This window comes from Camelus dromedarius, chromosome 15 (genome assembly GCF_036321535.1).
Source record: "Camelus dromedarius isolate mCamDro1 chromosome 15, mCamDro1.pat, whole genome shotgun sequence".
NCBI lineage: Eukaryota > Metazoa > Chordata > Mammalia > Artiodactyla > Camelidae > Camelus > Camelus dromedarius.
In genome coordinates, this window is record NC_087450.1 from 10,303,349 (window position 1) to 10,327,790 (window position 24,442).

The 24,442-nt window shown below is 55.7% G+C and overlaps 1 pseudogene; it reads left to right on the forward strand.

Moving 5' to 3' along the window:
* Window positions 1-945: 945 nt before the first annotated feature.
* Window positions 946-23,463, forward strand: LOC116157384 (protein dispatched homolog 3-like; annotated as a pseudogene).
* The last annotated feature ends 979 nt before the right edge of the window (window positions 23,464-24,442 follow it).

The window sequence follows — 24,442 nt, forward strand, 5'->3', positions numbered from 1 at the left end:
CTGGGGTGACTCTTTTCCCAGTAGGGAAAGGATCTTGCCCCATCATCCTCTCACTTGCATTGTTTCTGAAGAGAAATCTGCTGTCATCCTTATTTTTGCTTCTCTATGTGTAATGCATCTTTTTTTTGCTCAGGCTGCTTTTAAGGGTTTCTCTTGGTCACTAATTTTGAGCAATTTGATTATCATGTGCATTGTAGTTTTATTGTTTGTGTGTGTGTATTTGGGGTCTGCTGCTTAAGTTTTTTGAATCAATATGTTTATAGTTTTCATCAAGTTTGGAAAATTTTCAGCCTCTTTTGAGAAGTCCAATAACCCATATATTAGGCTGCACTGAGGCCTGGAAACTCTCGCAAACCAGGGAGTCAGGGTAATCATAGGGCCCATTATGTTTCTCATCTCTCAGAGATCATCATTCTCTTTGGTGTCTCATGTCCAGAGTCTTGTTTGATATATTTTCTCATTTTGGGGTTAGTTTCACTGGGAGGCTAAATCTAGGTTTCATCTTGTTACTCCTTCTTGGCCAGAAGCAGATCTCACTCCTGTTTGTATTTTAAAACTCAACTTGACCAGCTTGGTTGTTTTTCTTATCAAGAATAACTTCAGCAGGGAGGGTACAGCTCAAGCGGTAGAGCGTATGCTTAGCGTGTGTGAGGTCCTAGGTTCAATCCCCAGTACCTCCATTTAAAAAAAAAAAAAATTCTGTTAGATGCACTCTGAATACCAGTGTAAAACTGAATATCTAGAAGCTGGTTTGAATTTTGAATTTTGCTGTGAATAATTGAGAATTGGAAGATGACATAGAATTTGGCTGTAATTGATTATCATCTGTGTAGAGCAGTGGTGTCAACCCCACTGATCATTCAGTCCCACCCCAGACATTCTGATTTCATTTGTCTAGAGTATGGCCTGGACATCAGGATTCTTGGTAGCCCCCAGGCGATCGTCATGTACAGCCAAGGTAAAGAGTGTCTGGTGAGGTGGATGGCTCCTGTTCCTCCTCCATCTCTGATCCACACCGTCTTTCTGTGCCCTCCCTCCCCCAGCAAAGTCCAGGTTCTGTACGGGGGGGATGGACCTCTTTGATCACGAGGTATGCAGAACCTTCAACAACGACATGCTGACATGCTCCCGGCCTTCAGCAGCAGCAGCTGCATCGCCGCCCTTGTCTACATCCTCACCTCCTGCTCAGGTAGGGCTTCCCTGAAGACCCCGCATGGAGCCAGCCCCTTCTCTCCTCCCAGTGTGCTTCTCTCTGAACAAAGCCTTCCCACTCAGGAATGCCAGAACTGGTCTTCAATCTGCCATGCCAGAGCTGGCGGGGGAGGGGTGCCCAGACATCACCTTCTAACCCCAGGCAGGTGACTGAGGTGCAGTGGCAGGTTGGACCACACCTGAGGGCCCCTACTGCAAAGACCTCCCACAGTTGAACCTTTTGCCCTTTGACCGTCTTCTTGCTGATAAACTTGCTGATATGTTTTGGGGGGTCTGGAGTATTGGACACGTTATGGATTATTCTGTAGCCTGTTTTTCAGTCCCAGGTCAGCTGCCCTTAGTCCCCCGGTTCACTTTTCCACTGCCACCTCCCCATGTGCCCTGGCTGCTTCTTTCTGCATATACAGCAGGTACTCTGTATTGCCCAAGTGAGTGAGAGGTCGGTCACACCTTCAAAAATGGAGAAGACGTTCGTTCATCAATATAACAAATATTAATTGGGTACCAACTGTGTCCCAGATGCTCTAAGGTGCCAGAGTTCCAGTGGTGAACATCATGTTTACACTTCCTACCTCCATGGAACATCTATTCTACTGGGGTGACAGATGTTAAATGTGTAATAATTCCCTACTGGCACTTGGGGTAAGTTCGGCAAAGATGAGGGCCCATGAACAACATGACTTGCTCAGAAATGCCTTCATCTGCCTCTCAGGCCTCCTGCCCAGCCCCTTCTCTGGGTGTAGAGAACTGCACTGAGCACAGATGGGGTGGTGAAGGCACTCCCCGGGGTTGGGGGTGTATGAGGCAGGACCCAGCAGGGGTCAGGGACACTGAAGGAGTGTGTTCTGCTGGGTCCCCCCAGTTTATCCCCTGTGCCCCTTGCCCTGCCCAGTGTTCCTGTCCTTCTCTGGGATTGCCAGCATCGGCCTCAGCTGCCTGGTGGCACTCTTCCTGTACCATGTGGTCTTCGGTATCCAGTACTTGGGCATCCTCAGTGGGCTGGCTGCCTTCCTGATAGTGGGCATTGGTGAGTTCCCTCCATCGCCATGGCAATGGGCCTCCCACTGGGGAACTCTGTTCCTAAAAGAATCTTCTTCCAGGATGCGAAGACTGGCTTCCATGGGGGCTCCAAAAAGTCCCCTCTCAGACCTTGGAGACTCGGAATTGGGGTGAGGGGTTGGTAGAGTATGAGTGGGGGGCGATCCTCTTCATATTGTGGTTGGAGCCCCCGAGAGGTGAAAGGAACAGGCAGGCATGCTGGTTGGAGGTTAAGAATAGTGGGAAAGGTGGGAAGGAGGCTAAGATTTGGAGGAAGGGGCCCAGTTCTGGGGAGGGGATAGGGCCAAGGAGCATGGAGGGTGGGGCTCGGATTCTCAGCCCAGGTTGGGTCTGACCCTGGGGACAGCAGAGTGATCCTGAGCCACCCAGCTGGCCCGGGACCCCCTCCCGTAGGCGTGGACGACGTCATTGTGTTCATCAACACCTACCGCCAGGCCACCCACCTGGAAGACCCGCAGCTGCGGATGATCCACACCATCCAGACAGCGGGCAAGGCCACCTTCTTCACCTCCCTGACCACGGCCGCCGCCAAGGCAGCTAACATCTTCTCCCAGGTGGGAGACCACCCTCTGCCCCTGTCCTGACCTCCCGTTCCCCCCAGGCACCCCTGGCCTCTGGTCTCTGCTCTTCCCGCCCACCCCTTCTCCTGCAGCCACACCAGCCTGTGCCTCAAGGTACTTGCCACATCCCTAGAGTTTTTGTTACTAATCGCCATCACCAGAACTTAGCAAATGGGAACATGATAATAATACAAATAGTGTTTATTGTTGATTCTCGTAATAATAATCCAGCCTCTGCCCTGAGGGTTGTTTGGCAGTTTCCAAAGGTCCCAGAGCTGTCAGTGGTGAGCCTGCCCGAGCCTCCTGCCCCCTGGTCTGGAGCTCTCTCCCCCCATCGGCTCCACACATCATCATCCCTTCGCTGACTTTCCTCTCGCTGGCCCCACACTCCTTCAGGTCTCCGAGCTGGGCTCAGGAGAAGGTTCTTCGGCCAGGGCTGCGGTGCTGACAGAACCTGAGAGGCAGTGAGCCTGCCTGAGTTTGAGAGGCTTTAGGACCTGGGCTGAGTATCTCATCTAGAAACCACCTGATGCTTTGGGATTCTCCAGGCCTTCCTAGAGAGCCACATCCAGAAAACAGGCAGAGCTGGGTTCAGACCCTACCGTTGCCATTTTCTGGCTGTGTGGCCTTAGGCAGGTTGCTTAACCTCTCCGAGCCTCACTTTCCTCATGTGTGGATCATCAGGGACAGAAATGAGACGGTTGTGAAAGCACTCCCCAGTGAAGGCTCTTCTGCTTGTCGGCTGCAGCTGCCTTCTGACACTACGCCACACACCCACTCCTCCTGGGCCCAGCCCCCTTGTTCCCATCAGGGTGGCTTTCTCTCCCTTCCCCCTCACTACCTCATGGCCCGCTCCAGCAGGGTGTCTCCCTCTGTCCTCATGTAAGGGCAGTTATGGAGCGCTTGTTCTGTGCCAGGCACTGTTCCGGGCAGAGGCCTGCAGCAGAGACCAGAGGTGGGACTCTCTCTCCCCTCCCATGCTCCGAGCACCAGCCCTTGCCCTCTGATGCCCTCCTAGGCTAGTGTCTCCATTCCAGCAGCCCCGGCCTCCTCATCCTGCCTCAGCCTAGTGGTGCAGGGTCCTGAGTGCCTGGCTGCAGAGTCCCCAGGCTCCCTGGGCTCCGGGCCTGCCGGCCCCACACCCCCCTCTCTCTCTCCATTGCCAGATCCTGGCTATCCATGACTTTGGCCTGTTCGTGTCTCTTATCGTGTCCTGCCGCTGGCTGGCTGTGTTCTTCACCATGCCCGCTGCCCTGGCCATCTGGAGCCTTTACACGGCACCACTGGAGAGCGCCTGCCGGGCCAGGTGAGCTGGGCCAGCGGAGGGGCAGCGGGCCACGTCCTCCTCTCACTGAATATCCGTAACAGACCTTGGGGGCCACTCAGCACACCACCCTCTCTCCAGGAAGCCTTGTGATTCACCATTGAGCACCTTCTGTATGCCTAGTCCTGTGCTAGGCACCACTAGGGGAGCACAGGAAGGAGGAGAGAGTCCTGTCTGGTGGTTATATGTGTGGTCACCTACTGTGTGCTGAGAAGTGGGCAAAGCACTTTTGTATAAGATCTTACTGCCTCCCCTCCAAGGAGCTGCGTCCTCTTATTTCACCCATTTTACAGACAAGGAAACAAAGGCTCAGGGAGGTTGGGCAACGTTGTCAAGGTAACCCTTTTAACAGGCAGCAGAGCCAAGATTTAGACCCCATAATCTGACTCTTAATCCCACACTCTTAGCCACCACATTAAATGTCCTCGGGGTTCCCTCCCTTGGGGGAGGAACAATTTTTAGATGCAGCGGACCCTATGCAGAGTTGAATTGATCAGTGCAGAGCTGCTGCTGAAGGTGGAGGAGTTGGGGTCTCATAGGCCATGGACCAGGTGGTCTGGGGAGGGAGGGATGGTCAGATGAAATCTGTCCCCGGTAATGGCCTGGGTTGGGAGCACTGAGGAATGAGGGAGGGTCTGGGCTCGGGGCAGGGTACACAGAGGCAGAAATGTCAGGGGTCCATGACAGTGTCCACCTGAGCCAAGGAGGAGCAGGAAGGACACGAGAGCCTAGCAAGGAGCCCAGCCTTGGGCCTAGGATGGACTCCCCAGCTTTCCTCCTCACACTCCCCTTCAGGGCACCATGGCTGGTGGCCCGGGTTGGGCACTGCACAAGGGCACTGTGGCTGAGGCACAGCCCTCTGCACTGTGGACATTCAGATGTGACTATTTCTATGACAGTTTTGTGACATAGAAGCAAAGTGTCTTGGGTAAAGGGCTTTTCTTCTCTAATCTCTATGAAGACACCAACCAAGGCCCACCCCGCCCTGCCCCCTAGTCTGGGGCAGTGGCCACTGTAGTCAGCCCAGTCCTGGGCTCCAGCCTCAGCCTCTTGGCCTGGCAGCTGTGGAACCTTGGGCCTATTACTTAACCGCTCTGCACCTCAGTTTCCTGTTCTATAAAATGGGTACATATAGTCCCTGTAAGGACCGAGAGCATCCGCATGGGGCACCAGCTCACTGCCTGACACACAGCACTCATCAAGTTCGCACATTATTCTTGTTCCCAGTCCCTGGGCAAGCCCTGTCTCCCCCACGTCCCCTCCAGCCGCGGCCTCAGCTGCGTCCTCAGCCCAGCCCCGCTCCCCGTCTCTCAGGGTTAGGGCCCCAGGGCCGCACGACAGCGGAGGTGCGATTCCCCTGCTTTGGTCTCAATGTGTGGGCAGCTGTGTGCTGTCACCCCCCTTCCTGGGTAACGGCTGCTGTCGCCATTTGTCTCCCCGGAGGAAGAGTGGCACCTGAGGGCCCAGGAGAGATGGCACCGGAGAGAAGTGGGGCGCAGGAAGTCTGCGCTGCGTGTCCTGTGTGAGACGTCAGCGGCGGCGGGGTGCCTGCGCTCACCCACCCTCCCTGGACACCCAGGACTCTCCCCTCTCCCCTCCTCACGCCACAGCTGCCCCCAGAGGCGCGGCCGCGAGAGCTCCCCGCGCTTCCCCGGGGACACTCCTGCCGCTCCGAGCGGGCGGGGGGCGGCCCTGCGCAGGGCCCGGGCCCTACCTGGGGGATGACTCCCCTGGCCCGACGCGGAGGAGCAGCCAGCTGAGAGCTGGGGCCGCCTGCCCCGCTGAGCCTGGCGGGAACCACGGCCTGCCTCACCTGGGGGGGGGGGGGGTTGGTCTGACAGGATGGTTTGAGGACAGGCTGGGCTAGAGGCGGGGGCTGGGTGAGAGGGCCGTGGGGCTCCCCATCAAGCATTTGGGCTTCCCTGGAGAGGACCGAGACCAGGGTGGGCTGTGACTCGTGTCTGGGCCAGGCCTCCCATGGGCCACTGCTCTGCCCTGGCAGTGTCGCTGGAGCTGAGAGACGTGTCCCTGGTGTCTGTGCCCCCCGAAGGCCCGCAGCCAGCCCCCGACACGGGCAGCCGGGGCCACTCACCGCCCAGCTGCAGGAGCTGCTGCACCGCTGGGTCCTGTGGTCGGCTGTCAAGAGCCGTTGGGTGATTGTGGGTGACTGAGCTCTCCATTCTCCTTCCCTGCTTCTTGAAGCTTCTCCCCAGTGCCTGTGGCATGGGGATGGACCCCCCCTCCAAAGAACAGGCAGGCACTGGGGATCCACCCCTGTCCTGCTAGAGAGCTAGAGGTCAGAGACCTGGGCTGGTGGCCCTCTCTCTCTCTCAGCCTCACTGCATTCCTGCGTAGAACAAAGCTGGTCCCGCAATAGCTGTTGCTTGTTGAGCTCCCTCTAAGTGCCAGCCCCATGCCGGGCAGCAGAGCAGGGCTCAGCGCTTGGGCTCTGGAGTCAGACCAGCTTGGCTGGGTCAGAATCCTGATTCTGCCACGTACGAGCAGTGTCACCTTGACTGTGCCAGTGGGTCTGAGCCTTAGTTTCCTATAGTATAACTGAGAATAAGAATAGTGTCCATAGAAAAAAATAAAGAATAGTGTCCGTCAAATAAGGCAGCTGTGAGGAAAGCTATAGGGCGTGTGAAGAACTTAGCCCAGTGCGTGGCATGCAGTAAGTGCTCAGTACAAGTCAAGTGTTATTACACCCATTTATGATAAAAAACTCTCACCGAAGTGGGTATAGAGGAAACATAGAAGCTATATATGACAAACCTACAGCCAGCATAGCACTCAACGGTGAGAAACTCAAAAGCTTCCCACCAAAATCTGGGACAAGGATGCCCACTCTCACCACTCCTATTCAGCATAGTCTTGGAAGTCCTAGCCATAGCAATCAGGCAAGAGAGAGAAATAAAAGGGACCCAAATTGGAAAAGAAGAGGTAAAAGTGTCACTATATGCCGATGACACGTTACTATATATAGAAAACCCTAAAAGGTCCACAAAAAAACTACTAGAGGTGATTGAAGAATTCAGCAAGGTAGCAGGTTACAAGATTAACGTTCAAAAATCAGTTGCATTTCTTTACACTCACGATGAATCAACAGAAAAAGAAAGTAAAGAAACAATCCCCTTTAAAATAGCACCCAAAGTAATAAAATGCCTAGGAATAAAACTAGCCAAGGAGGTGAAAGAATTATACACAGAAAACTATAAACCATTGATGAAGGAAATTAAAGAAGACTTAAAAAATGGAAAGATATCCCACACTCTTGGATTGGAAGAATCAATATTGTTAAAATGGTCACACTGCCCAAGGCAATCTACAGATTTAATGCAATCCCTATCAAATTACCCAGGACACATTTCACAGAACTAGAACAAATCATAATAAAATTTATATGGAACCACGAAAGACCTAGAATTACCAAAGCATTACTGAAGAGAAAGAAAGAGGCTGGAGGAATAACTCTTCCAGACTTCAGACAATACTATAGAGCTACAGTCATCAAGACAGCATGGTATTGGTACAAAAATAGACATATAGACCAATGGAACAGAATAGAGAGCCCAGAAATGAACCCACAAACTTTTGGTCAACTAATCTTCGACAAAGGAGGCAAGAATATACAATGGAATAAAGACAGTCTCTTCAGCAAATGGTGTTGGGAAAACTGGACAGCAGCATGTAAATCAATGAAGCTAGAACACTCCCTTACACTGTACACAAAAATCAACTCAAAATGGATCAAAGACTTAAACATAAGACAAGATACAATAAACCTCCTAGAAGAAAATTTAGGCAAAACATTATCTAACATACAACTCAAAAATGTTCTCCTAGGGCAGTCTACTCAAGCAACAGAAATAAAAGCAAGAATAAACAAATGGGACCTAATGAAACTTACAAGCTTCAGCACAGCAAAGGAAACCATGAGCAAAACAAAACAACCACCTACGGAATGGGAGAAAATCTTTGCAAGTGAAACTGACAAAGGCTTGATCTCCAGAATATATAAGCAGCTCATACGACTTAATAAGAAAGAAACAAACAAGCCAATCCAAAAATGGGCAAAAGGCCTAAGCAAGCAATTCTCCAAGGAAGAAATACAAATGATCAATAGGCACATGAAAAAATGCTCAATATCACTCATTATCAGAGAAATGCAAATCAAAACTACAATGAGGTATCACCTCACACCAGTCAGAATGGCCATCATTCAAAAATCCACAAATGACAAATGCTGGAGAAGCTGTGGTGAAAGGGGAACCCTCCTACACTGCTGGTGGGAATGCAGTTTGGTGCAGCCACTGTGGAAAACAGTATGGAGATTCCTCAAAAGACTAGGAATAGACTTACCATATGACCCAGGAATCCCACTCCTGGGCATATATCCAGAAGGAACCCTACTTCAAAATCACACCTGCACCCCAATGTTCATAGCAGCACTATTTACAATAGCCAAGACATGGAAACAGCCTAATGTCCATCAACAGATGACTGGATAAAGAAGAGGTGGTATATTTATACAGTGGAATACTACTCAGCCATAAAAACCGACAACATAATGCCATTTGCAGCAACATGGATGCTCCTGGAGAATGTCAATCTAAGTGAAGTTAGCCAGAAAGAGAAAGAAAAATACCATATGAGATCGCTCATATATGGAATCTAAAAAAAAAAAACAAAACAAATACAAAACAGAAATAGACTCACAGACGTAGAATACAAACTTGTGGTTGCCAAGGGGGCGGGGGGTGAGAAGGGATAGACTGGGATTTCAAAATGTAGTATAGATAAACAAGATTATACTGTATAGCACAGGGAAATATACACAAGATCTTATGGCAGCTCAGAGAAAAAAATGTGCCAACGAATATATATATGTTCATGTATGACTGGAAAATTGTGCTCTACACTGGAATATGACACAACATTGTAAAATGATTATAACTCAATAAAGAATGTTTAAGAAAAAGTTGTGTTGTTACTGTTATTATCATTATTGTTATTATTATTGTTGTTATTTTATCATTGACTATATATTTAGGGCTGTGTAAGATCAGGTGGATGTGCTGGCTCTTTATAAACTGGTAAGGGCTCTGAGTGGTGGCTGATTCTTGTCTAGAAGTGAGCTTGTAGCTTATAGTCTAACCCCCCAAGTGATGCACATTGCCAGCCCCTCCCCTGGAGGACTGACCCCCCAGCAGCCTCTCTCAGAGACTGGCATGCTGGGCCTCTGCCCACTCCCTTGGGACACCCCCTCCTCCTCCCTCTCCCCTCCCCCGTGAGGGAGCAGCTCTTTCCCAGAGCTCTGGAGGCCCCGGCTGTGAGTGTGCCTCCCGGGCCCCAGCCCTGCCTAGCGAGGCACCCTTTCCTTGCAGGCATATTGGTCTCCATCCTCACATCCTGTCCCTGGTGTTTGCTAGCCAGCTCCGCCCTGCCAGCCAGTCCCCACTGCTTTTCCAGCCTGACACCAACATCCAGGTGCTGCTGGACCTCAGGTACAACCTGAGCACCGAGGGCATCTCCTGCATCACCTGTTCAGGTGAGGGTTTCCAGCCAGGGTGGCCCCTGTGGGACCCTTCCCTCTCTGTAATCCAGATCTCAAAGACGAGAGATGGGACATCCATCCCCATCACTGCATAACCTCAGGCAAATCACTCCACTTCTAAGCCTCAGTGTGCCCACAATTCATTAAACAAATACTTCATGGGTGCCAGCTGTGCTGGTGCTGGAGAGACCCCACTGGGCAGTACAGGCTCCTGACCTCAGGAAGTTTGTTCCACTGCTGGGACAGGCCATGTAATAGTAGATCTGAGCTGTGGTGGCTGGAAAGCAGGGTGCCTGGGGAGTTCAGCATCATGGAAGGCTTCCTGGAGGAGGGAATGTCTAAGCCAAAACTTGACAAATGGGAAGGACTTAGCCTCACTGGGAGGAGTAAAAAAGGAAGGAGTTAGCCAAGCTGGGAGGGGAGAAGAGGAAAGAGGTCTGGGCAGAGGGGAGCACTGGCGGTAGGAATGACCGGGACCAGCTTCGAGAGAGGTATTTGCAGGAGCTAGGACTAGCCAGATGGGCTGGGCCAGGGCCTGGTGGGCTGAAGTGAGGAGTCTGGATTTTACCATAATTGTACTGGAAGCTAGTGGAGGGTTTTAAGCAGAGAGGGGCCATGATTGAGCCCCCCAGGTGCTGTGTGGTTGGAGATCCAGCGTGGAACTGGCTGGGAGACCAGGTGGGAGGCTGGTGCAGTCACCTAGATGAGAGACGGCGGGGGCTGGGGCGAGCGTGGCCGATGGTGGCGGTGAAGTCAGGTTTTTAGGAGACAAAATCCGTAGCACTTAGTGATGGAGTGCGTGCGGGGGATGAACAAGGAGGTGAAATAAAGACATCTCCTTGCCTTCGTCTGATCCAGGCCGTCATCTTACAGAGGGGAGCCTGAGGTCGGGGTTGGGGTGGGGGAAGTCAACCCAAGGTCGCGCAGCTTTGCCGGATGGTTAGAAACCAAATGAGAAGACGCTTGGGCGAGTGCTTCCAGCTCCTGGGGGAAGCCCCGCTGACGGCTGTCATTGCCTTCACTTAATTAGGGCGGTGTTCAGATTAACCTGGCCTTCCCCCCCGTAATGGCATTAGCCAAATGCATGATAATCAACTGCAGCTCAGTGCCCGAAGAGCCCCTCCTAATTTGGAGGCAGCCCTGGCCATGTCCCCTGCTCCTTTCCCGCCTGCCTGGGCATCAGATCCCACTCCACTCTCGCTGCCGCTTAAAATCCTCCCGCCGTCCCTCGGGGCCTGGAGGAAAAAGCCATGTCTGCTCCCACTTCTCAGACAAACCGCAGGATGATCCCGAAGTTCCTGGAAACATCTGGAGAAGGGCCAAGACCTCAGCCGGAGACCAGCCTCCAGCCCCTTGCATCTCAGCCTCTGAAATGCCTCCTAAAGGGACCCCTTCACTTTGTAGCAAAAAGAGCTTCGGCCTTAGGTGTGGACAAGACCCATCCTGATGGGGCCCTGCCTCTCACTTCCCCTGCAGGTCCTGTTCCCTTCCTGAACGTCTGCTTCCTTCTCTGTCAAATGGAGTTAAGAATAATGACCTCTTAGGATTATTGTGAAGGTCAAATTTTTGAAGATGTAAAATTCCTTTCATTAAAAAGCAAAACAAACTAAAAAATCACCCACCATGTTTGGCACAAAACTAGAGGTCTCCCCTCATCTCTGCTTGTTGATAACATGCCATTTCTAATTGTTCCCGTTTACTGAACATTTTCCGCGAGCCAGACACATTGCTAAGCACCTGAGTGGCGGCACCCCATCTGGGCCCTTGGCCCGCCTCTGGAGGTGCCCCTTTGACAGAAGAGGGAGATGGGACGTGCTGAGCGTGAGCAGGGAAAGCTTCAGAGGGTCCTTCTCTGGGTGGGGCTGGCAGGTGTCTTTCTTTTGCCTTAAGAGTCTTGTTAATTCAACATTTGGTGTTTTTTCACTTCCATCTAGTTTCTTGCAGACCCCTGACACCACCCCTTTCTCAAGCTGAGGGCCCTGGGGTCTGAGGGTCCTAGCCTCTGCAGGGCCCTGCCAGGGAGGCCCTTCTGTCCCTGACACAGCGCGGGGGTAGGTCTGTTCCAGGAGAAGCCCCACAGCCTGCAGAACAACATCCGGACATCCCTGGAGAAGCAGCTGCCGGGCTGAGGGGTGTCCTGGGCCAGCCGGCCTGAGGCCACCCTGCAGGGTCAGTGGGGCGCGTGGACTGGCTGGGTGGGGGTGTTGGGAGGTCCTGCCTGGTGCAGGGGTGCAGGGACCGTGTGGGGAGAGAGGATTAAATCCAATCTTTCTTTTTCGAGAACAAGAGCCTGTGTTCTTGGGTCACTATGGAAGGGTTGGGTGGGGGGAGGGTGTTGAAGTGGAGGCCCTTGCCTGTCGTCCCACCAGCTCTCCTCGGCCAGAGCAGCGGGAACCCCTCCTGCCGCTACCCCAGTCTGGCCTGTGGTGCCCCATAAACCTGCCTTGTGTGCCAAACCCGTCCTGAGTATCGGGGGGAGGGCTGGGGCATCCTGAACGCCAGACGCTGGCTTATCCCTTCTGGGTTCACCATTGGAGGTGGGACGCAGGGATGCATGTGGGCATTAACCCTTGTCGCCCCGTGGCCATCGTCACCCCTTCTGTGCCCACCATTGCCATCACCAGCCCAGCCCCACCAGGCACACGGGGCTCCCCATCATTAACACCACTGCCAGTACCATAGCCCCACACTGGCTCAACCTCACCATGACTTCGCCATCTTTGCACTCCCTCCACCTGTGCTGCCGCCCCATCGCAGGGACCACCACCACGTCCACCTCCATCTGTGCCGCCATCCCACCCCAGTGTCCACTGCCAACGACCTTTCTCCCATCATTGTCCTGGGCTTAAACCAGGAAAGGGCAGGGCCAGCATTCGGAGATGAGCCCAAGGTCGGGGCTCAGCTCCTCGGTCAGCAGAGCAGAGGGTGGCTGCTACCGGGTCAGGGGAAGCCAACGAGGTGATTGTCATCCCTCCTCCACCTCCCTCCTGTTTGTCCCTAGACACCCCAGGCACGATGTATGCCTCCAAGGGGAAGACCAAAGGCCACCCGGCTGTCTGCAGGTTCTCCCTCAACGCCAGCCTACCTGCCCCTTGGCAGGTCGTGTCCCCCGGGGACGGGGAGGTGCCCTCCTTCCAGGTCAGCCGGGGCTGCCGTGAAGTTAGTCACCACTACTGGGGAGGGGGCCCTCAGTGCTGCGCTGGTGGGCACTGGCCACGTCAGGGGTGGGGACAGGGTTTGTGAAGATGCAGCTGCCCCAGGCAGATGAGGACCCTCTCCCGCTGTCAGCCATGTCAGCGGCAGGGACCCACAGGGTGGTGACAGCACGGGCTTCTGAGGCAGCCAGACCTGGGTTCAAGTCCTGGCACTGCCAATTATTACCTGTGTCTTTGGGAAGATGACAGTCTCTCTGAGTCTCAGTTTCCTCATCTGTGAAACCGGGATGTGAAAGGTACCAGCCAGGGTTGTTGGAGGTGCATGAGGCAAGGTCTGTGTTACGGAACGTCTGGGGTGCAGTAAACGCTCAGTAAACGGGAGCCACTAGTCATACTGCTGCTCCCGACAGCTGCTCCTGCACCTCAGAGAAGGGCCTCCGAGGGCCAGCCCGGGCCTCCGGCTTCTCCCTCTCGGGAACCATGTGTTTCTTTAACACGTTACACCCCCGGGTGACCATCAGGCCTGTCACCTTACTTGTTCAGGGTTTGTATTTCCATCTCAGAGATGGGCTGTGTGAGGTGTTTCCTGACCCTGACCTTTGCACTGCTGTCCTACTGCCTGGAAAGCTTTCCTTCCCACTTAATTCACGGCCGATGCCCCAGCCAGGTCTCAGCGTGAGTGTCACCTCCTCCCAGAGTGCTGTCCTGGCCATCCCTTTCGGTTTGCCATCCTTTTCTGCTGCCCGTTCATCCCATGTCATATCCTGATATTTAATTCAAAGCCTTTAAAAGAATCTGAAGCCATCATGGTTGGCAGCTGGCTGTGGGCAGGGACCAAACGCGTCTCCCGCTGCCGTACCCTCAGAGCACAGCTCAGGCCTGGCCCGGAGTGAGTAGGTCCTCAGGCGAGGCAAGGACTGAGGCTCAGAGAGGGAAGAAGGATTTCCCCAATCTTTAAACTCCAACCCAGGCCTCCTGAGTCTCTGCTCGGAGCTATGTCCCCCACTCTGGGGTCTGAACCGGGGGCAGGGGGCGGGGAACACTCCGAGGAGGGAGGGGGACAGAGCCTGAGGCCAGGCCCAGGCTGAGGCAGCCTCCCGGAGCCACCTGTCTTATCTCTGTCCATCCACTTAGGTGTATAGAGCGCCTTTTGGTAACTTCACCAAGAAGCTGACCGCTCGTATGTCTACAGCAGAGCTGCTCCAGGCGGTGAGCCCCTCCTGCAAGTGGATGGTGACGACCTGGGCCTGTGATGCCAAGCGGGGCTGGAAGTTTGACTTCAGCTTCTACGTGGCTGCCGAGGAGCAGCAGCACACCCAGTAACCTTGCAGATAGGCCTGTTTCTACCAGCCCGCCCCCCCCACCTCACCCCCAATAAGAGATGCCAGCAGGCACCTTTAAGAAACCCATGTCCATTTCCACGTTTGTACAGACAGTTCCCTGCCTGGGACTGGGGAGTGGGGAACACCGAGACGACAGGCCCACGATCTGCACCCCCATCTGCCACTGTCCCTCTGGGTGGCCCCGCAGGATGCACAGTGGCCATCTTGCTGCCCTTCAGCACACCCACCAGTTCCCATCACAGGACTTCTGCATTTGCTGTTCCCTCGGCCTAAAATGCTCTTCCCCAGCTCCTTATGTGATTGACTTCTCTAAATTCAGGTCCTTGCCCAGAGGTACCCCCCCACGGAGAGGCTGCCCCTGACCAGAACACCGGCCCCGTCTGAAATAGCCACGCCTGGTCTCTCCCTGGGCGTCACCCCTCTGCTCTCCTTCCAGCTCCCATCACCATCTTGAGTCATACTGACCTACTGGTTTATTATGGTTTATTAGCTGTCTGCCCTCAGGAGCACGTAGGCATCCTGCAGCGGGCACCTTGACTGTGGCCCCTGCTGTATCCCCAGCACCCGACCCAGTACCTGGTACACAGCGAGTGTTCAATAAACACTTGCTGAATGAGTGAATCAATGAATGAATGATTGAGTACACTCTGCACTCCTCTCCAAGGTGCTCGCCACACTATATAATTCGGAAGATATGTATTTAATGTTCCTCCGCCCTCAGATTGTGGGGTGGCAGGAGAGAGACCGTCTCTGTTCTATTTACCTACCGCATACGCACGCCCTGCCTAGTGCATGGCATGAAGTCAGTGCCCCAAAATGCGAGTGACCGCATTCTGTGCCTCAGGGGTCTCCGAGCCAGCTGGGGGAATCTTTTCCTAGGTTTCTTCTCCCACATTCTGGCCACTGAGGCTGTTAGCGGAACATCTACTCTTTCCTCCATTCGTTCGTTTAACAAACCTTCAGCACCGACTGAGCTGGCCCAGGGCTAGTGCTGGGGCTGGTAAACAAGACAGACGTGGCTGCCGCCCTCGGGCTGACCAGTGGGAGACAGCAGCTAACGAGTCAAGCACAATGTCATTACAAACTACAACACATGCTCTGAAAGAAAGAGCTCACTGTCGTAGTCCAGAGAATGGCAGTGCAGGGCCGGCAATAGGGACAGGGACGTGGTCTTCACTGACAGGGCCTGGCCTCGGGGCACTGGGCACCCCCACCAGGCTGAACTCCGCTTGGGGCGGGGGTGTGGTATGGAGGCTCCGGGATGACCAAGACGGGCTCCTCGGGCCCTTCCAGCCTGGCGCACCTTGGCACGGCACTGGGGGGTCCCTCTGCCTGCCCTCCACGGCTGGGCTCCGTCTGCACATACACAAAAGCCACTGGGGTTTGGCTGGCCTGGGTGAATTCAGAACATTCTAGAAAGAACCTTGAGCCACCTCAAGTCCCACAGTGGATAAGCTGACCGTGAAATCCTTTCCTTAAACAAAATCTTGAGGCTCTGTGACTGTTCGGGTTACAGCAGGGCAGGGGGCTTCTGAGCAGTGACCCTCCCCAACCCCCAGGCTGGCACCGGGGCCCCTCTGAACTCTTGCACCCCCTGGAGGACACTTTGGAAACTGCTGGTCTCCTCCACCCTTCATGCCACAGGCAAGGAGACAGACACAGAGAAGAGGAAAAGGGAAGGATGTTAACTTAACCTGAGCCATGTGGTGGGGCTAGACTAGAACAGGTGTTCAAACCCCAGCCCTGAACCTACAACCCAATCCCCGCACTGGGAGAGCCCGAGTCCACCCCCTGTGCTCTTCTAGTCCCTGCACACGGCCACGTCTGCCCCACCTCCCCAACTCCTCCCGGCTTTCCCGGCCTCAGTGCCAGCCTCCTTTGCCTCCACAGGAAACTCTACTTTGCTCAGTCCCACAAGCCTCGACGGGCCGACCGAAGTCATCTTCTACGTGCCCAGTGAGAAGGGTACCTGCAGGGAGGCTGCAGTGGGACCTTGGGAGGCTGAGCCCCAGCTCCCCGTACAGCTGTCACTCCCTCTGCAGCGCCCAAGGCCCGCCTCTCCGCCACGTTCGGCTTCAACCCCTGCGTGAACACAGGCTGCTGGAAGCCGGCGGTGCGGCCGCTGGTGGATACAGGGGCCATGGTCTTCGTGGTCTTTGGCATTCTTGGTACCAACCGCACGCGGCAGATCGACAACCATGTCATCAGAGACCCAGTACGTGGGCCCACGTTGGGCAAGTGCCAAAGGGCCCAATCACACCAGGCTTGCTAACAAGTACTAGCCCACAGGCCACCACCCCAGCTCCCCACACTCCCTCTTGGCTCTGACTGCTCAAACGGCCCAAACAGGCCCCCGCCACGGGCTCTTGGGGTAACATTTCTCTTGAAGACCAAGCAGGGTCGAGCTCTTAAAATCGCCCAGGAATCTGGGTGCAGTGGGGCCGGACCGGCTGCCCCGCGTCATTAGGGCTGGAATAGAGGTGAGAATACAGGTGCGTAAAGACCTCCTGCCCTCTTCCTCCTCCTGCAGGAGGCCCTCCCTGTGCCCACAGCCCTTACTGCGTGCCTCGCCTGTGGTGCCGTCTGCTTGGGACAGTCTCTCCCCTTTTATGTGTTTGTGTCCGGTGCTGGGCCCTTGGCAGTGGGGGGGAAGAGAAGCTGGTGGAGCTGTGAGTGGGTGTCTCCCTGGCACGTGATGGATACTGAGACGCGGGGCAAGGACCGTGGCCGTAGTTACAGTTGATCGTAACCCCTGCCTTGGTTAAGTTAGCCTGACTGAGTGTACAGGATTTCAGACACAAAGTAATTCAGGAGCCAGGTGGGGTCAGAGGAGATCCGCTCAGTCCTGACCGTGAGTCTGCAGGTGTTCAGGGGAGGGTTGGGGAGGCGATGAGGAGAGAAGTCAGATGCCCGAGGACAGGTAGGGTTTGACTGTGCAGGAGAGGGAAAAGCAGGCAGCCCAGGTGTGTTTATTCTGAGTAAAAGCAAGGAGGGGAGGCAGAAGAGAGACTGAGGGGCCCATGCAGGGGAAGCAGTGAGAAAGCAGAGGTGCTGCTAGGGGTAGGACTATGGGCGACCAAGCAGAGGGTTCCGAGGGCTGGTAGTGGGAACTGCAGGAGGTTTCTCCCCAGGGGTGGGACCCCGGGCTGAGCTCCTGACTCAGCGAGCAGCTGCACTGGACTGTGTTTTCTTGGGAAAGGGTAGCATCATCTACGACAGCAGCTTTAACCTCTTCAAAGGAATCAGGCAACTGTATCACCTTTGCAAAGCCATCGCAGAGAACTCGGAGCTGGTGAATCCAGGCGGGATGCAGTGCCTGCCTTCAGATGAGAAGAAAGTCAACGGTGGACAGCCCTGAGGATGCACGTGCCATGAACGAAGATATCTGCAAACAGTTGCTTGAAGGTGTCCATGTTACAGAAAAAACGTGTTACAGCTCAGTTGTGATAGCAACCTCGATCTGAGCGAGAAACCAAGCAGCTCTCAGAGTTGGAGAACTCAAGATTTATTACCCAACACGCGCAGACAGGGTAACGCTCCAAGATTTGGATCCCATCTGTAGGTTTACACAGGCTTTTATAGGCTGCCAGTTTACACTTTGCAAGGTCATATGCAAATAAGGTATAACAAAAGTTGACTAATTAGGAACAAGCTTTGTAGAAATGGAGCAATCAGTAGAGAGAGAAAGAACCAATCAGGAGTGAGGGATATGGACCAATCAGGGGTGAGAGAAATAACCAATCAGGAGTGAGCTCCATGCAAATGAAGTACTACAAATGGACCAATCAGAAGTTAGGGAAATGGACCAATCAGGAGTGAAGGAAATAACCAATCACCAATCAAGAGTGAGCTCACGGAACCAATAGAACTTTAGGGGTAAGTAAGCCATTTCAGAGGCAAAAAGTGAGATAGAAGCGCTGGGCCAGGAAACCGGATGGCGCTGGCAGTAGTGGCCCTGGCTGGGGGTCCTGCCGGTCTTTTTATGGGGCTTCCCGCCTCATCTACACTGGGGTGAGGAGTGTGCAAATCTTCTGGATGAGAGCCGACTCGGGCTTGAAGGTGAATTGACGCAGAGCTGCACATGCGTGGGGAGGTGTGCGGTGCTCAGGGGAGAACCTACAGGAGGAGCTTTCCCAACATCCGGAGTGAGAAGGGGCTGGCCCTCCAGCAACAACCTGGGTCTAGGGCTCTTCCTGAGAGGGCACAAGGCGTCATTTTCCACCCCGATGGCAAATGGTGATGTAGGTTTCTCGATGTTGCCAGTGGTTCTAGACACTTTTTAAACTAGGAGGTTAGGGGAGGGGCGTGTACCCCTTGCACACTCACACCCAGATGGGTGAGTGCACGTGTGCAGGCGGGATCGAGGGGAAGGGGTGCTCCCTTCCCAGGTCCCCACCCCGACCCACCTCTTGCACTTTACCCACAGGCTACAGCATCTCTTCCTTCCTTCAGATGTTGCACCCTGAGTGCAAGGAGCTGCCCGAGCCCCACCTGCTCCCAGGTCAGCTGTCACACGGGGCCGTGGGTGTCAAGGACGGTCGCGTGCAGTGGATCTCCATGGCCTTCGAGTCGGTGAGCCCCGGGTGGGCCACCAGGCACAGGACAGCGTGCTGACGTCACAGAGTGCACTGTCACCGCCGGTCCCCCCACCCCAGAGAAGATCAGTGGGATTGCTCTTCTGAGGGGATACTGAGGCTGAGAGGGGTGAGGTTGTTTGCCCAAGGTCACAGGGTTAATGAGCGTCAGCTTCGAGCGCTGACCACTGAGCTCAGCCTTTCTGTCACATAGGATGACTGCCAGCTGCCAGCACCCTCCCTCCCTAACAGCCCAGGGTCCACATGGTTTTGCAGGAGCAGGTGAGGATACTCCTAACTGTGAGGGGCCAGGTTCTCGGCCACAGAACCCGCTGTGCTGGGTCTCCCCAGGAGATTAGAAGCCAGGGGACTGGCCATCCCACACTTCACTGCCTCCTCTCTCACCCCTGACACTCCCTGGGCTCTACCCAAGGAGGCACCCATGCACACACACGCGTGTGTACGCACCCATGTCCCCGACCTGGGCCTCGCAGGCCTTGTGGCCCTGGCGCTTCACGCTGAGGCTTGCTGAGTCTGCCCCTGCTGCCTCTGCGCTGAGCCCTGGGCTCCAGTCCTTGCTCTGATCTCCCTGTGCTCTGTGTCCTCAAGCAAGCCACTTGTCCCCTCCAACCTCTAGTTCCGCCTCTAAAGAATAGGGTTACAGGTGCCGGTGTGCCCTCTGGCAGTCATCAAGAAGCTGTGGTGAGATCGCTCCCCTGAAGGCCTTCAGGGACGAGAATAAGGTGGCAAGTGGGCAATTCTTGTTCTCTGGTCCCAGCCCTGCTTTCCTTCCCGCCACCTGTGCCACTCAAGGCCCGAGCAACCAAACCGCCAGCCACCACGGGGAGGACCCAGACCCCCCAAGCCCACAGTGAGCCCCAGGCTAATGCAGACACCAGTTCAAAGCTCAGGCAGTTTTTAAAAATTGTGTTAAAATATATATTAAAAACTGACAGTCTTAACCATCTTAAGCATATAGTTCAGTAACATTAATTATTAAATCAATTAATTTATTATAATTTATTATAAATTAATAAATAATTTAGCATATTCGCACTGCTGTGCAGCTGTCACCAACGCCCGTCTCGGAAGCTTTTCATCTTGCAGAACTGAAACTGTCCCCATTCAACACTGACTTCCCATTCCCCTCCTCCGGCCACCATGCTCCTTTCTGTCCCCACGGATTTGAGTCCTCTCTGTCCCTCACACACAGCATGGGTCTTTTTGCGACTGGTTCATTGCACTTAGCATAACGGCCTTCAGGTTCACCTATGTTGGCGCCCGTGTCCAAATTTCCTTCCTTTTTAAGGCTGAAGCCACAGGCAGTTTGAGAGAGGAGAGAATCCCCTCTCAGGCCCCTCCGCACAACAGAACATCACCTCCCAGCTGACCCCACCAACACTCAGACCCACACGTGCACAGACTCACCCTAAACTGGCTTGTGCTCAGGCAGAGCAGAATTGGACCAGTGAGGTCACATCTATGACAGTTCCAGAGCTGGGCACCATGAACCGGACAGGCCACCTGCCCTCCTGGACTCGCAGTCCAGCCCAGGAGTTGGGCAGGTTGCCAGGCAGTGATGAGAACTCCGATGTGGAAGCACCAAGGGCTCACAGAGCCCAGAGGATGCCAGTCTTGGGGCATCCAGGATGGCTTCCTAGAGGAGACGGAACCCTAATGAGCCTTGAAGGAGGAGCGGGAGCTGGCAGTGCAGGCAGAGGGGAACAGCATGGGCAGAGGGCAGCTGGGGGCTCTGGGAGCTGAAACTGGTTTTGTTGGGAAGGGACAGGGACTTTGGTTGTATCAGGATCTGCTGCTGCTGTAAGAGACACGTGTGCACCCAGAGGCTGGTTGAAGTGGTCTTGGATGGGGTCACCCTCCACTCCCACCCACACAGCACACTCCATTTGCAGGTGGTGGAGGGCCAGCTGCAGTTGTCACAGAGCAGACTGGCTGTCACCAGGGCAGGGTGATAGGCCCCCACCCGCCCCCCCACCCCACCCCAGCCGTCCACCCATCTCACTGGCTCATATCCCCACAGACCAAGCACAAGGGCAAGTCCTCCTTCCAGACCTCCTAGGACTACCTGCGCTGGGAGAGCTTCCTGAAGCAGCAGCTGCAGACGTTTCCTGAGGGCTCGGCCCTGCGCTGTGGCTTCCAGACCTGCGAGCATTGGAAGCAGATCTTCATGGAGATCGGAGGCGAGCGGCAGCCCGGTCCCCCTACCCCCGGGTCTCGGCAGGGCAGGCGGTGACAGCAGGGGGCATGGGGTGGTGACCTGGGCAGCGAGGGCCTGGCCTGTCTCAGCCACACTTGTCTTCTCAAATCTGGCCAAGGGCCCTGGAGAAACTGGGATGACAGTGGCCGGGAGCACCAATCAGAAGCCAGACTTGGGGGCCCCACCTGCAGGATCATCAGGCCCTCTTCTCTGATCCTGACTTTCGTCACCTAGAAAGTCATGGCAATGGCCATGATGACAGCTCTTTGTCCTTGGGAGCCCTTCTGGAGGCCAGGCGCTTGCTGAGGCCTGACCTGTGCTCTCTCTTTAAACTCCAGACAAAGCTATGGAGTCCGTACTGCTATTCCCCCCATTATACAGATGAAGAAATGGGGGCTCAGCGAGGTCAGGTGGCTCACCCAGAGTAACACAGCTGTGACAGCGCCCATCTGTGTAGCCCCAGTACCTCTGAGCCATGGGGAGGAGGGGGTGAGGGGTGCCCCGTGGTGCAGCCCAGCTGAGGGCCCTCTCCCGTCACCTTCCAGGGGTGCAGAGCGCCCTGTACGGTCTGGCCCTCTCCTTGCTCATCTGTGTGGCTGCGGTGGCCGTGTTCATCACCCACGTGCTGCTCCTGCTGCCCGTGCTCCTGAGCATCCTGGGCATGTGGGCCGGGGACCAGGAGTGGGCAGGGTCTCCTTGGTGGCCTCAGGTCAGCTAGTTTCTCTCCACATTTAAGTGTCCCATCTCTTCAGTCTTCCCGATCACCCCACTCCCACCCCAGGCAAAAAGAGCCTCTGTGACAGTCATTCATAGGACTGTGTGCTCCCCGAGGGGAGCCAGATGTCGGCAGGTGGTAGCTCTCGGCCCAGCGATGTGTTGCAGCACCTGATCCCTCTTTCGGGCCCCCCCCCCAGCTCTCTCTGGCCCTGTGCCTCCTCGTCCCACTGGTCACCAGAGCTGGGGGTGCTCCACTGTAGACTTCAGCGCATTCTCCAAGGGCCCTCTGAACTCGCCCACCGCCCCTCCAGGACCGGATGAGTGGGGCTGGTCCAAGCTGCCCCCCGCCGTCCACTGCCCTCTGCAGGCATCGTCTGCCTGGTGGTGACCATCATGTACTTGAGTGGCTGGGAGATGGGCACCGTGGAAGCCATCTCCCTGTCCATCCTCATCGGCTCCTCCATGGATTACTGTGTCCGTCTGGTCTAGGGCTGCCTGCTGGCTGGAGAGAACCTGTCCCCACACTAGGCCGAGGTGAGCAGCCTGCCTGCCCTTCCCCTCCCCAACGAACATTCTCCCACCCCCCAGTGCTGCTGAGGACCCTCGAGGGTAGCCGCATACCCCCAAGCCCAGTGCCCAACCGGGCTGTGTTCTAGGAGCCTCTCCACGCCTAGGGGACTCAAGCTCAAGTTCGGAGGCAGCTCCACCAAGCATCGCTGTGGGCCTTGGGCAGGTCCACTCCCCCCAGCCTGTCTCCCTAAGCCAGCACGAGGGGTCGGACCAGGCAACGTCCAAGGGCCCTGCCTGCTTCTACGTTCCCTGAGTCCGTCTCATTCTCTGGCCGGGGGAACAGATCTGAGCCCTTCTGGTTGTGACTGTGAGGTCACCAGCCCCATCTCTGGCCCTCGTGGCTTAGTGAGGACATACCCATGTACTCAGGGCCAAACCCAGCTCTGGGTCTCATAAAGCTTTTGTTTTTTTCCTGGTTTGGAATTGGTGTGAAGTATTCATAAATATGTAAATTCAGTTGTTTATAGATTTAGCTGCTTTTGGTCAAAAGAAGGAAGTCAGCTCCAAGCAGGGCTCCCATTTTTGAGGACCTGCTATGCAGAGCATCAGTGTTCTGGTCAGAGCAACGCTGAACGCGCCCCCACCGCGTGCTGTGCGCTGGGCGCTGCTGCAGGGGAGCCGCCCCGTCTTCCCTCCAACCCCGTGGAGCAGGCGCGGTCATCCTCCCTCGCGGGGGTGGAACCGGGCCTGCGAGGGCAAGGCTGGCCTTGCACAGCGCGTGTGTTTACCCGGGTCCAAGCCCCCATCCCAAGTCCCAGGCAGGGTGGGATCCCCTCCGGCGTTTGGGGCCGCAGCTCTGTCTCGCCCACACCCAGGGTGCCCACGCGCAGCGCCAGGGGCGGACGCCGGAGGCCGCGCGGCACGTGGGCGTGGCCATCGTCCCCAGCGCCCTCGCCACGGTCATCGCCACGGTGCCCCGCTGCTTCTGCGTCATCGCCCCGTTTGCCAAGTTCGCGAGATCGTTGCCCTCAACACGGGCGTCTCCATCCTCTACCCGCTCACGGTCAGCACGGCGCTGCTGGGCATCGTGGCGCCCGGCTCCTACACCCGGACCAGGACTTCCTTCCTCAGAGCCCTGGGCGCCGCGCTCCTGGCGGGGGCCCTGGGGCTGGGTGCCTGCCTCCTGCTTCTCCAGAGCGGCTATAAGATCCCCCTTCCCAGCGGGACCTCCCTGTAGCCCTGGCACTACGTCCGGACTGGCACACCTTTGGTCCAGCGGGTGGGGGACAAGATGCTCATTCTCTGGCCCCAGAGGCACTTTGTTCCCAACTCGGCTACAACCAGCTATGCTCCCAGCTGTGTGATTCACACTGCCTTTGTCACAGTGCCAGCCAGAGCTGGGTGGAGAAGCCGGCCCCCACCCCACCCTGCGGGGCTGCTGGCAGCCGCCCTGGGCTCTCGCTGGCAGTGAAAGAGGCCAGCCCTCCTCCTGTGCCTGGTCAGGTGGTTTTTGCAGGGGTTCCCCCCCATGCGGCCTCGGTGCTCACAGCAACTCTCTGATGTGGGTGTTACGGGGCCCCCATTCTAAAGATGCGAAAACCGAGGCAGCAGGAGGCAAAGTGACTGACGTGTAGCTGGGTCAGTGGCACAGTCAGAGCTGCCTCCCTCCGGGACTTTGCAGGAAGAGCACAGTGGGTTTGAGGGTCGGTCCTTGCACCTCCACCCCCTCCGACCCCCACATGCTTTACAGTGGCCGGGGCTGGGTGGTCCTGGGGTCCTCCTCAGGCCCCTTGGTCCTGGCCGGGAAGGACGGAGAGACCAGCCTGGGGTTCTGCATGTCCTACCCCCGGCCCCAGCCTCAAGGGGCTCCTCTCCTGGCCCGGGGGCCCCAGCACAGCCTTCCTCTGGGGGTGGAATCTGGGGCGGGGGGGGGGGACAGCCCCTGGGATGGGGAGCTGGCTGTGCCTGCTGCCTGCTCACAGCAGATGGTTCTTACTAAAGCGAAATGAAACTGCAGACCACCGCCACTAACACAAGCATCTTAAGCATCGCTGGCTCCATCATGTTCTTCAAACTGAAACAACTAAGTGCTCACATGCTGCCTGGAACCTGGCCCTGGAGGGGGAAGGAGGTGGGGCTGGAAGCGCCAGACCCTCCAGGGAGCAGGTCGCAGAGTGCTCTGTGGGTCCAGGGTGAGGGTGGGGGCACACTTTGGG